General features: G+C 44.1%; 1 long non-coding RNA gene across 1 annotated transcript in view; it reads left to right on the top strand.

The window, feature by feature from the left end:
* The window catches only part of LOC123364841, a 169,658-nt gene that overhangs the window by 15,186 nt on the left and 141,202 nt on the right, over positions 1–13,270 (top strand). The window lies entirely within an intron of this gene.

A 13,270-nucleotide genomic window follows, 5' to 3' on the forward strand; every position in this document is an offset into this window, starting at 1 on the left:
GTAATATCTTCCTGATATTAATTCAACTCATCTCTAGAAATCCTCAAAGGATTATGATGAGAAACTTGATTATAGTCAGACTGTCTCTTAAAGTCATGGCAAACAGTGGAGGTATCATTATAACTCAAATAAGGCAGATGTAAGTCTAGTTCTTAATTATTTTGCTCATTATATTAATCTTTAATTGCATACTCATCAGTTAAGAAGTTTCAGGCACCTGTAATGATAGCTTAAAACATGGACCATTAAGAAATGTAACAGCACATTAAATTGTGCTTATTATGCAAATGATAGTAAAGGTCAGAGATGGTTATCTGTTTCATAAAATAGGTAAGAACAATGCTGTTCAAGCATGCACAAAGCTGGTGAATTAGTTAACTGTTCTGATAGTTACATTATACTTCTCTTCAACTTGCCTCTAGGAACAGTAAACTAAGAATATGTCTACGTCTGGAGCCTGGGGTGTGATTCCCAGCTCAGGGAGACATACTCATAGTAGCTTTCATCGAGTTAGTGTGCTAAAAATAGTTGCATAGCTGTGGTAGTATGGGTGACAGGAAGGGCTAGCCACTTGAGTACAAAGTTGTGGGTACATATCTGGGCAGATATCCCAAGCTGCTGCCGGGGCTACTGCTGCCACATTACTGTATTTAGTATCAGAGGGGTAGCCGTGTTAGTCTGGATCTGTAAAAGCAGCAAAGAGTCCTGTGGCACCTTATAGACTAACAGACATATTGGAGCATGAGCTTTCGTGGGTGAATACCCACTTCGTTGGATGCATATAGTGGAAATTTCCAGGGGCAGGTATATATATGCAAGCAAGAAGCAAGCTAGAGATAACGAGGTTAGTTCAATCAGGGAGGATGAGGCCCTCTTCTAGCAGTTGAGGTGTGAAAACCAAGGGAGGAGAAACTGGTTTTGTAGTTGGCTAGCCATTCACAGTCTTTGTTTAATCCTGAGCTGATGGTGTCAAATTTGCAGATGAACTGAAGCTCAGCAGTTTCTCTTTGAAGTCTGGTCCTGAAGTTTTTTTGCTGCAGGATGGCTACCTTTAAATCTGCCATTGTGTGGCCAGGGAGGTTGAAGTGTTCTCCTACAGGTTTTTGTATATTGCCATTCCTAATATTTGTGTCCATTTATCCTTTTCCGTAGAGACTGTCCAGTTTGGCCGATGTACATGGCAGAGGGGCATTGCTGGCATATGATGGCATATATGGCACCAATGTAATATATGCCATCATATGCCATATGCCAGCAATGATTCTGCAAATACTATCTGGAAGGGGTATTCCTATTAACATAAGTTAGAATACTCATAGTAGTTCGTGCTGCATCCACTAGTGTGTGTGTGCACGATTAGGCCAGAAATATGCAAATGTCTATTTTTAGATATTTTCATCAGGAGTGAAACTAAACGCATCAGAAGCCGTTTTGTGTGGTGTGTAGAGCATTTTTGATAGCACACTTCTTAAAATATATTTTTATTTTGTCATTAAAGTCAATATAAACCATTAGGGCCAGTTCAAGCAAATCTCGGGTCCTTTGCAAAAGCAATTACCTACCAGCCCTCCAGCTACAATGGTCAAGAGTCATTATGCACTCTTCTCCCCAACTTGCTCCAAACCTATGCCATACCAGCTGGTTGGGAACAGAGCAGTCACTCACATGGGATGAGGGCGGGAAAGAGGAATGTGTTCCAAATCAATGTGGGTGTGTGGAAGGAATTAGAATAATAAGGAATTCGGTTTTCTTCTTAAAAAACTGATAGGGAAAAGCTGTGATATGCATCAACAAAGGCTGCAATAAAGAGGAGACATTCTGATTCCTCATGGGCACCCAGGTTCTACCACAGAGTGCAGGGACTACATCTCTGCCTGGACCTTCTGTACAATGGGCATGGAAGGCTCCCTGCCGCTCTTGGTCTAGGTAGAATCTGGCCCTAAGTGTAGTGGCTGAGGCATGGGCAATCATGCCTAATGGTTAAAGTCAGGCGCCTGGAGCTGAAGCTGGGATGAGAGTCAGGTGCCAAGCACATATACATCCAAGGAGCCCCACCCGTTGGCTGGGATGTACTACGTAAGACAAGGTGCCAAGCCCAAGAGTCAGAGTTAGGGGTAGGTATAGGAGCAGGGACCTGGAGTGAAGCAGGAAAGCTGGAACTGAGAACAGATGGGGGTCTGGAATGAGGAAGACAGGAACAGGCTGAGAACAGTGAATCAGGAGTCAGGCAAGTAGGCAGGGCCCAGCGTATCATAGCCAGGGATTCACCGGGTTGGTCAGACAACTTCCTGTGCCTCTTTCTGGCTTACGTAGTGCATCCCAGCCAACAGGGATGTATATGTGCTATAAATTGAATGAGGAACTTTTGTTCTCTATCAGTCATTATTCCAGAAGTACTATGCACCCACAACTCGCAGCCTATCCTGCACCAGAGCTCTAGCATCACACATGCACTTACCTACGATCTCTCTCTCTGGGTGTGTCCCTATCATCCCATGCACACTCACAATTTCCTGCACCCTCTCACCATTTGGAGAAGTTGCAAAATAGTTCCATTATAATAGAAGACTCCTTAGCAGGGGCGGCTCCCGGCACCAGCACGCCAAGCGCGTGCTTGGGGCGGCAAGCCATTGGGGGCGCTCTGCCGGTCGCCGTGAGGGCGGCAGGCAGGCTGCCTTCAGCAGCTTGCCTGTGGAGGGTCCGCTGATCCTGCGGCTTCGGCGGACCTCCCGCAGGTGTGCCTGCGGAGGGTCCACAGGCAAGCTGCCGAAGGCAGCCTGCCTGCCGTGCTTGAGGTGGCAAAATGCCTAGAGCCGCCCCTGCTCCTTAGGGATATGAAGTCATGGGTGCATTCTTCCTACACAGTCACAAAGAGACTTTCTCTCATATCAGCTACAAGCATATGAATATTTTGTCTCTCAAGCAAAGGCAAAGGGACATCGAGGGTGTCCTCCTTGCCTGCTTTTCTGGCTCTAGAGGGAAGGAGATGGGCCTGGGGCTGCAAAGGTTGCTGGTTCTTAGGCTTTGCTGGTGTCGTTTGCTGCAGTGGGAGAGAGTGAGGTCATGCAGGATGAGGAGAATAGGACTGGGTGGCACTCAGAGATAGTATGAGACAAACAGCATGAGGAAAATGGGGAGTCTGGCTCACTGGTACTAGAGCTTGAGGAAAAGGAACAGAAGAAAGTTCAGTGTCAGCAGAGCATGATTTGACATTTTTGCCTTATATTCATCTGCAAAAGCATTATTCCTTACCTGACTACTCTGACAACACTTCAGTCATGCTATATATGTATATCTAATAAACAACCTATGTTAAGAGTGTTATTAATATTCCACAGATGAGAACTTAACTGCTAAATAGATGCCAGACTTAAGGTTGATTGTGCAGCCTTTCTGGTCCCATGACTATCCTCTGCCAAATTTTAAGTCCCTGCTACAAACTGGGTTGGATGTTTTTAGTAACTGGACTGGTAAGGCAATCTTAATATAAGACTTACTGCCACTCCCCCATTTACGTAATAATAAAAAAATAGGATGGGTGTTTATAGAATAAAATATACACACCCCTGTTTAGGTAGGCTACGCTACATGGGGGCATGTAGGGAATGTGTAGCTACAGGCGGCTGTGAAAAGCAGACTGCATCCACACTGTGTTGTGTAGCTACAAGTGGCAATCAGAGGATCTCGCAGGAGGAAGGCAGTGGGGAAAGTCTCTGGCACCTCCCTGCTACCGGAGCCTTTCCCCATCTGAGGGAGCTGTCAGAATCTTTCCCGGCTGCAATGAGAGGCTCCAGTACTGGGGAGCTGCCAAAGCCTTTTCCCATAGCCTCCTCAGGCATGTCTTTACTCTACTCACCTAAGCAGGTGCTTAGGAAGCATGCAATATGTACTCTACATGCCTCCATAAGCAACTGTGCAGAGTAAAAGTACCTTTTGTATGCTGGTTGACTTTTAAACCCAAACTTTTTAATGAGTCACTAAAACTGTGTCCCCTGCCTTACATTTCAGCTTTGCTGAAATTCTCTCTGGTTTCATCTGCTCATACAATGATTATTGAAAGTCCTTTCTCTATGGCATCACCAGTTCTATTCCTATTCCAGTGGCAGTCTGTATGATGCCCACATTTTCACAGTGCATGCGTTGAAGTATTACCATATCACCACATTCTCACTGGCTCAATCACATGCTCAATATTTTGATGCTAATCGGTAAAACTGTGTTTCCTTGCAGTATGCTTTTTAGCATTCTGTTGCAGTAAAGGATCTTCACATTAGATGGCTGTCCAGCATATGGTAAATGCAGTCAGCTCTGCATGTAATGTTCTGATGTCTATGGAGCTAATAAAGTTAATTATTCAAAAGCACCAAGCTTAGCATTAGTACCATTGTAGATGGCTTTCTGATTTCCTCAATCACTTATTTCACTCATTATTCCACATATTCTTTCCAGGACTTCTGCTGCAATATGTGATACATCTGTTCCACCAGTCATTCAGATGGAGATATTGTTATAAACACTGGATGCTAAAGTGCTCCATGAACATTTGGACAATTTAAATGTACATTTTATAAGAGGGAGAATCATACCTTTTTTTGTAAAGTACCACAGTAATCACCCTCAGACACTGCATTCAAAATATTAATACTTCATTCCTTAGGGAGGTTATTTTAAAAATACTGTAGAACTTTTCTTGGAAGAGCAGCTATAAATATAATTTTTAAACTCAAGTTTTCTAATGTTGTAAATAGTTCTAGTTTACCTTCTGCACTGTTGTCTTATTCTTTACCCTTTGTAAAAATGTTCTCATTTTATAGTTGAGCCAAACTGATATGGTAAAATGTATTATTCCTGGGACTGAAATGAAATTCCAAAGGCTGAATAAAATTCAGATATTGTCTGCTATTACGTCTAAAGAAAAATACAATACACTTCAGACTTGTCTTCACTGCATGGTTAGCTTGAGCTATACCTCAAGTGTTGCCCCAACCTGACTCCGATCCAAACACACAAATCTCTAGCTCGAGTTACATGGGCCTGGATCCACCCAGGGATTTGGGCAGAGCTGTCCCTATGGTACAGTAAATCGGGGCAACTGCCCCAGGCCCCATGCTTTAGGGGCCCCCCCACTTCATGATGGGGTAGGCAGGGGGGACGATGAGGAGCCCCCCCACCAAAATTCCCCTCCCCCCAGTGCCTCCTGCCCACCAGTGCGCCCTCCCCCCAGCTCTCTCCCAGTGCCTACGGCCGATCAGATGTTTTGTGGCATCTGGATGCACCGAGGGGGGAGGGGAGAGGAGCAAGGGGTGGGGGAATTGGGCGGGGAAGAGGAAGAACAGGGACAGGAAGAGGTGGGCAGGTTGGGAAGAGGCGGGGCAGGGTCAGAGCAGGAGGTGGGTAGAAGCAAGGTTGGGGTGGGGCCTTGGAGGAAGGGGTGAAGTGGAGGTGAGGCCTGGGCAGAGCCGGGGGGGAGCACCTCCTGGCAGATAGAAACTCACCAGCTATGTCCCTAGTCCCGCACCCCCCCTAGGGATGGCCCTGGACTGAGGCATTACAATCTCAAAAATGTTAGGCACCTAGAAAACTGGACTGCACTGGAACTTTAGGACTGCTCTAGGTTGGCTTGGTATATAACAGCCCTTAAGGAACCACTTCAATGGCCAGGATTGCTAGAGAACATTGCACTCCAGCTCCAATTCCTCCCCATCCCAGAATGATCCTTGGGCCAGTAGTGGGGGATAATTCCTTGAAAGTCACTGTAGTGCAACAGAAGAATCCTCAGCTACTACATTAAGGCAGCTTTAAGCCACCTTCACAATGGTGCTGTTTCTATGCAAACAGGATTTAGGAGGTATTGAGGATCTGGCCCCTAATATTTATATAAGCCATATGACCAGAAGGTCAGAGGAGAAGGAGCTCTCTGATCCCTTTCTTGGTATAAAGATGAAAGTTTTGCCATAGAGAGCTTCATTTGCATAGACTATTTATCCACAATGTCTCTAGTGACACTTGGGAGATTGTGACAATACATGAAATTGGATTTTAATGGGTAGTGGGCTCCCGGAGAAGGTCCAAGTGAGGAAACAGCTCTTACTGTGTGGCAAAAATCTCATTTCCAAGCAATTGGGACTCTGCTCAGAGGCCCTAAGTGCATGTAGCTCCTCTCCTGTGAGAACTTTGCAGTGAGCAATGACACAGATGACAGCAGCAGAGCTAAGTAGACTCCGATGAGGCCCCACCTGCCCAGCATCTTAATAAAGCAGCCTCATTAAGATGGCTGCCCTTCCAGGCAGACAGATCCCTTGGGGCTGGAGACAGACTGGCAAAAAGACACTTGGACTACATCTACTTGCTGGTCTAAATCGTGAGTGGGTTTGGTGGATTGCTGAGGTGATGCAGCCACCTGTTACCTGTGGGAAATTCTCACCGGCTGCCAAAGTAACTGAAGGGAGAGGGGGTATTTTTCTCTTTATTTGTATATTATTCTGGATTTAAAAGTTCTGAGCTGTGTTTTCCCTAGTCTGTGACTGTGTTTCCTTTTTCTTAATAAAGATTTCTTTGTTTTTACGCAGTCTTATAGTGCTGGCAAGTGGGGAAGTGCTGCCTGTGAAGGGCACCTCGGGAGGTTGCATTGAGTTTTCTCAGGTTTCTCTGGAAAGCTCTAGCAGCTGGTTTAGCTATTTGGCAAGAAAGACCCTAGAGATGTTGAACCCAGCCCTAAATTCAGAAAAATAGCTGTTAATATTAGCTCGTGTTCAACCTTTTTTATAAAACCGAAGTTTTGTGCCCCAGGCATTTGACAGTTTTGCATTGAAAGAACACGGCGCCTTCCCCAGGCACTCGAAGGAGGAGGAAAGGGAAAACGGGGGCTAACGCACATGAAACTTCACATATCAAAACTCTGTTATTTCAGTTGATACGTTAGAGAAACTTTCCAGGGCAGACACAAATCTGTAAAAGAAGCAGACAAATCTCTGTAATTACAAAAACAATTAGCTACCATTTTATTGTGGGCTTGATCCTCCAAAGTGCTAAGTAGAGCTGGGCCAAATTTTTTGACTGGAACTTTTTTTTGAAGAAAAATGCAGATTTGATTAACTGACACTTTTCGCAAATTTATTCTGAATTTACCAAATTGTTTCAGCTGAAAAAAAATCAGAAAAAATCAAAATGTTTAATTTTGGCATTAACAAAATGGAACATTTCCTTTTTTATTTGAAAAGACTTTTTGTCTCAAATGTTGCTTCAGTTTTATTTGAAAAAGTTTTAAACTCTCATGAAACTGAATGTTTTGAGTCAAACAAAATATTTAATTTGACAGGAAATGAAATTTTTCTTTTTTTGCTTTTATGGTTTGCCATTTTTTTGGATTGACTCAAATGATTTTTCTTTCAATTTTACTGTTCAGCCAGCAAACTGAAAAATCAATTATTTGTACAGCTCTAGCACGGAGTGCCCTTAACTCCAAATGGCCTCCAAATTCAGTGGAGGAAAGTGTCCACTCGCTGCTGTTCAAGCTGCTCTTCTGCTTGAAGAGTTATGAATGCTCATTACCTTGCATGATTGACTGTGTCTTGAAAGGACAACTCTGAACTGGAACAAAGTGGTGGCAACTCTGAAGGTGATAATCCTGCAGACAGGGAGACTTCCCAGTGCGCCACAGGGTGCAGTGTCCCCATGTGCCCATCGAATTTTGCTGGCTGGTATAGAGAAGGGGGCATGGATTTACGTGTCTCAAACCCCTCTGGAGACTTCCAAGCTTTGAGGCTGCTAGCCCACAAGGAAGCTGAAGGAATGCCATTGTTTCTTGGCAACTGCACTTGGCCACAAGGTCAGGTAGATGCAGGGAACAATAATCTTGGCCCTTAATCTTAGAGGATTTGGGGTGGGGGATTTTTCCTTGCAGGTCCTTTCCTCAAAACCAGGCAGAGAAAGCATCTAAGCAGAAATCATTGGGAAAAAAAGCTTTTATCACCTCTGTGGCTACACTCTGGAAAAAATTCAATGAATGTCACTTCAGCAGGAGAACATTCTGATTACACTGTTAAGACAAGGTGTAATTTATTGCAACATTGTCTCATTTGATCCATTGGATTTAGTGCAATATGTTTGAGGGCAGAAGTTAAAAGACTTAAAATAATGAATTCTTTATGTCATCTATAGGAGCTCCCAGCAAAGGATTTTACATGCAGCAGTTGTCTTGGAACAGAAATGCCATTTACCTGTAAGTGCTTTCCCCCATCTAATTAACACTGTGAAATGGCTTAATTCTTGAGGTACAGTCTCTAGTCACACCACTCTTATTGTCATATCTTTATTAGACAAGTGTAATTACCGTACAGCAAACTATCATAATTACCACTAAGTGCAGCATATAGTATTTGTACTTACAGTAAATAGAAGTAAATAACGGAACAGAGTGGCAGGGAATATTTTATTTCCAGTAACTAATTTAGTATTCATAAATGATATTTGCACAATGTCTCTCAGGTTTTATTTGCATGTAAAGGCAATTTTGAAAATCCTCCTCTCTTACCTTAGCAGCTGTGGAAAGAAATATCCAAGAGATGGGGGTCAGGGGGGGAACAAGATAGAGGTGGACTGAGCTAATGCAAAGACCATCATTTACCAATTCCCAGCAGCTTGAGGGGACTTGAGGGGCCTCAAGCCATGGCTTGAAGAAACAAGAAGGGAAGAAGGCTGTTTCTCATGTTTGGAAAGGCTGTGAGAATGAAATGCTTCCTGCTCTTTCAGCATGCGGGTAGTAAGGAAAATGTAGCAAACTCTGAGACTGGTAGGCTTTTCTGGCTGCATCTGAGTTTAATATTAACAGTCATCAGTTAACTTGAATTGATGTCCACCTTTTTTGTGATTTATTTGGCAGTTAGCCCAAGGTATGATTTCCAGCTCTGACACAGAGAAACAAAACTTTCCATTTCACTTCAAAGACCATTAAAATCCGTACCGGGGAATGGATTTGCAACACTAATTGTCAACTGTTTCAAGAAATAGACCAAGACTCTTAAAGCCTTGAAATGTCCTTCTGTCCCATTATCACAGTTTATTCTCTTGCACCAAGCATCCATATAGTTTGGCACACTATCAGTTAAAGTTCCTTTCTATAAACAAAAATATCCAGTATATAAGCATAATGTTTACCACCAAAGATTAAAAGCTTTTTGCATCTCATAGCTCACAGATGGCTTCAGATTTGGCTTCCTTTTACTTGAGTGATTCAGAATTCTGAAGGTCATTTCCTTCTAAATTATAATAATTTCAGAGTAGTTCAAACTACCATTCTGCAGTACATGGTATTCTCTTTTACCCTGTTAAGTGCCTCCTAAATAAGAATTCATATGACTGGTCTTTCCAATAATTCATCTGTCACAGTTACTAGGCAAGCTGTGCCTTAGACCTCTTTCAGTCCTTCTTGAGTGCACTATTTAGGTGATGGGCCTGGTTCCTGGTACCTCATTCTGGGTGCAAACGGGTGATCCTACCATTCTTAGACTGGATCTCTGTGTTGCAGCCTTCTGTTTGCCAACTGTTAATTTGACAGGCCCAACTACTTTTGGCACTTATAAATGCTTGTTCTGTGGGGACCTGCAGCTGATTAAATTTACTCAGAAAGAGCATCTTCAAAATAAAGTAGCTTGTAATTGCCAAAGAGAACACAGCATTTAAGAGAATGGGTTAACACAACAAAGAGTTCTATATGCATATTTTCTTACCTAAGAGCAATGTCTCTATCCATAACTCTGGTAAGCCCATCAATTCCCATCTCTGGGTTGGGAGACCCAGCCTGCTTATGCAGTCTCTGTGTTTGTCTGACAACCCACTCACCCTTCCTCCTTCCCAAAACTATCATTTTAAAGGTTGAAGATCCCCTTTGATCCTGGGCTGTCAAACTTATGACGAGTAAGCCATGCCAGCCTGGATGGAGCCAGATAGGTAACTACTGCCCAGTCAATGCCCCAGCTATTGCTGTCTTAATTCCTTGGAAGCTGTTCACTCTAGATGCTATATCTTAGCCATTGTTTCATTTCTTTTCTTTCATTTGTTGGTTTCTTCCTTAACAGCTTCCTGTCTGTCTGACAGGTTAATATCAAACAGATAAACTGAGGGGCATATAATAATTTATTAAAAACTACATACAACTCCCTCATTCTCCTCAAAACCTTTAAATTTTTTACAAGTGTGTCCTATATGGAGTTTCACCCTTCATTTTGAATTTCTTTCTTTTTGGTGGACTATAAGGTAACCTTGACCTATCTAGGTAAAGTTTATGGAAAAATCCAGTAGAATTAAATAGAAAATTATCTCCTTACTATACATTTTTTTTAAATTACCCTAGAAAGGTAATAGAGAATTTTACCCCTGCTACATGATTCTTTACAATGGTTCAAAACTGTATAAAATCGTATTATTCTCTATTAAATTTGTAAATGCACTAAAATTCAGCAGCAAGTTTTTAACCTTTTGAATACTGGCTGTTTTCAAAGTGCAAGAAAAAATGGGTAGGTATAGAGGGGGGTGAATTCAGGGCCACCCGGGGGGGCAATTTGCCCTGGGCCCCACAGGGGCCCCTATGAGAGTTTTTCGGGGTCTCTGGAGCGGGGTCCTTCACTCGCTCTGGGGGCCCCGGAAAACTCTTGGGGGGCGTGGGCCCCCGGAGCTTCTTCTGCTCCGGGTGTTCAGTGGCAGGGGGTCCTTCCGCCACCGAATTACTGCCGAAGACCCGGCATTTCGGCTGCGGGTCCCGCTTCGGCGGTAATTCAGCAGTGGGGGTGCCCCTGCCGCGGGTCTTTGGGGCACTTCGGCGGTGGGTCCCGGAGCGGAAGGACCCCCCGCCGCCGAATTACCGCCAAAGCGGGGGCCCCCCACCGCCGAAGACCCCAGGCCCCCGGAATCCTCTGGGTGGCCCTGGGTGAATTTCAAAAGTTGTATTTTGGAAACTCATCACAAAGACCAGAGCCCCCTCAAAGCACCTTGAACTTCATGAGTTCACAACACTGGGCTGGACATCTCTCAAGAAAAAGTGGTATTTCGTGTCTCATGTCAGGTTGGTGATATTTTAATACCAATTTTTTTTCCTGATAATTTGACACATCTGCCTTTTGACAGAATCTGGAAGTACATAGGTCATGGAAAATGGAATTAACTGCATATTTTTCTATCCTCAAATATTTAAGTTGAAATTTCAAAAAAGTTTGAAAAGTTACTGTTTTTTTCTTAGCCAATTTGCCTCTTCCTACTTAAAAGGAAGGATATAAGTTCAGAACTTCCAGTGGATTAATTCAAATTTCATAACTTCAGGACCTTATGGGAAGATAACAGACAGTTCCCTGCACACTTTAGTCTTGTCTCTGACTTTACTTTGGAGGGGGGTGCCTGGTGCTAGCAGAGAAAGAACCTCAAACCGTGTGTCTGCGTCAGGGCCAGCATAGGCAGGTTCTGAAAAGCCTCAGTTCTCAAGGGCTCCTCAATGGAAACAGGACTTAAAGGAAATATAATGATCCCAGTTTTGATGTTCACAGTTGAATGAGACTTCAGGCTAGTTCTGTTCTCCACATTATATGGGGGCACAAAACTTGAACTGTGTGCTGCTCTATTTGCATTGGCAGATCTGCAAATATGGGTTCCATATCTGTGCTTCAGGCAAATACGGTCAGCTCTTACATCTCCAATCACACTAGTAACGCTCCTCGCACTCTGACATGCATTGTTGCTTTTGCTGCAAAATCAAAAAGAAAATCTTCCAAGAACCCGAAATAAATTGGACTATTACAGATGACAAGAAATAGCTTAACCCAGAGGACACTGTAATCATTAGGATTAAGAATAGATTACCATATAGCAACTGGTAAAATATCATATTTTAACATGGAATATTAAACACAATGTGGCTTTTGACCGTTTATTTCTATATCATATACTATTTATACAAAATTATTAAAGGACAAGTATTAACTGTCTCAGCCTTCATTGGTGTCCAGGGCTGGCCCTAGATGTTTTGCCATCCAGGGTAGAAAACATTTTCAGCACCCTCTACTCACTGAGCAACTGAGGGGATGTGGTAGGGGGAAACCAGCTGAGCCAAAGAACCAAAACAAACCCTATTTAGCACCTTCCTGATGTTGATTTGTCACCCCCAGAAGTTGGCATCCAGGGCGACCAACCTTTCTGGCCCTTCTAAGTCCATCCCTGCTAATGTCAGGGCTGCCTTTCAAATTTCATATTGAAAATTCTGGCTCAGATCCATCCCAAGATGATAGTAACCATAAGCAGTTCTGATTGCTGTTTTGTGGCTTATGTGAAGTGAGTTGGGGGTCTCTCTCTCTCGCCGTTCTGTTGCTAATGGATTAGGGTCCACATCACTATAAACAAGCAAACTAGAGCTGTGGGGGTGGTGCATGTGGGCAAGAGCAGCACGCAGAGACCCCCTGGCCTGTCCGCCTAGGAGCCGCTGCCAGAGGGATGTGCCAGTTGCTTTCGGGAGTCGCCCAAGGTAAGTGCCACTCGGCCAGAGCCCACACCCCTCGCCCCCTCCTGCACCCCAACCCCCTTCCCCAGCCCAGAGCCCAAACCGTGCACCCAAACTCCGTCCCAGACCCTGCACTCCCTCTCGCACCCCAACCTCATGCCCCAGCCTAGTGAAAGTGAGTGACGGTGGGAGAGTGAGTGATGGGGGGATGGAGTGAGCAGGGGGCTTGGGTCTTGGGGGAAGGAGTGGAGAGGTGGCAGGGCCAGGGGCTGAGCAGGGGGCTTGGGGCCCCCCAACATTTTTTAAATCAAAATGGGGGTCCTCAGGTTGCTAAAGTTTGAGAACTGCTGAGCTAGAGCACCTGGATGCCAGTTGCAGCCAAAGACTAAATGGGGCTGCAAGTCTTAAATTGCCTTCTCAACAATACAGACTATCTAGAGTTGCCAATTTTGGCTGGACATATTCCTGGAGGTTTCATCACAGGGCATAATTTTTAATTAAAGATTAATCTTTAATTTCTGGAGACTCCAGGGCAATCCTGGAAGCTTGGCAACCCTAAGACTATCCCACTAGTGTAGGAATGAGGAATATTGCTGCATTGGGTTGGTCTTGTTTTGAGCAGGGGGTTGGACTAGATGATCTCCTGAGGTCTCTTCCAACCCTAATCTTCTATGATTCTATGATGGGTGTGGTTGGGAAACTTGTAGTTCTGCTCCCATGTTGGCAAACTGATGGCTTGATCTCCTACCCATTGAGTCAAGGGCAATTGTCTTTAATGGTGCAGGATCA

The sequence above is a fragment of the Mauremys mutica genome, chromosome 2 (assembly GCF_020497125.1).
Source record: "Mauremys mutica isolate MM-2020 ecotype Southern chromosome 2, ASM2049712v1, whole genome shotgun sequence".
In the NCBI taxonomy this organism is placed as follows: domain Eukaryota; kingdom Metazoa; phylum Chordata; order Testudines; family Geoemydidae; genus Mauremys; species Mauremys mutica.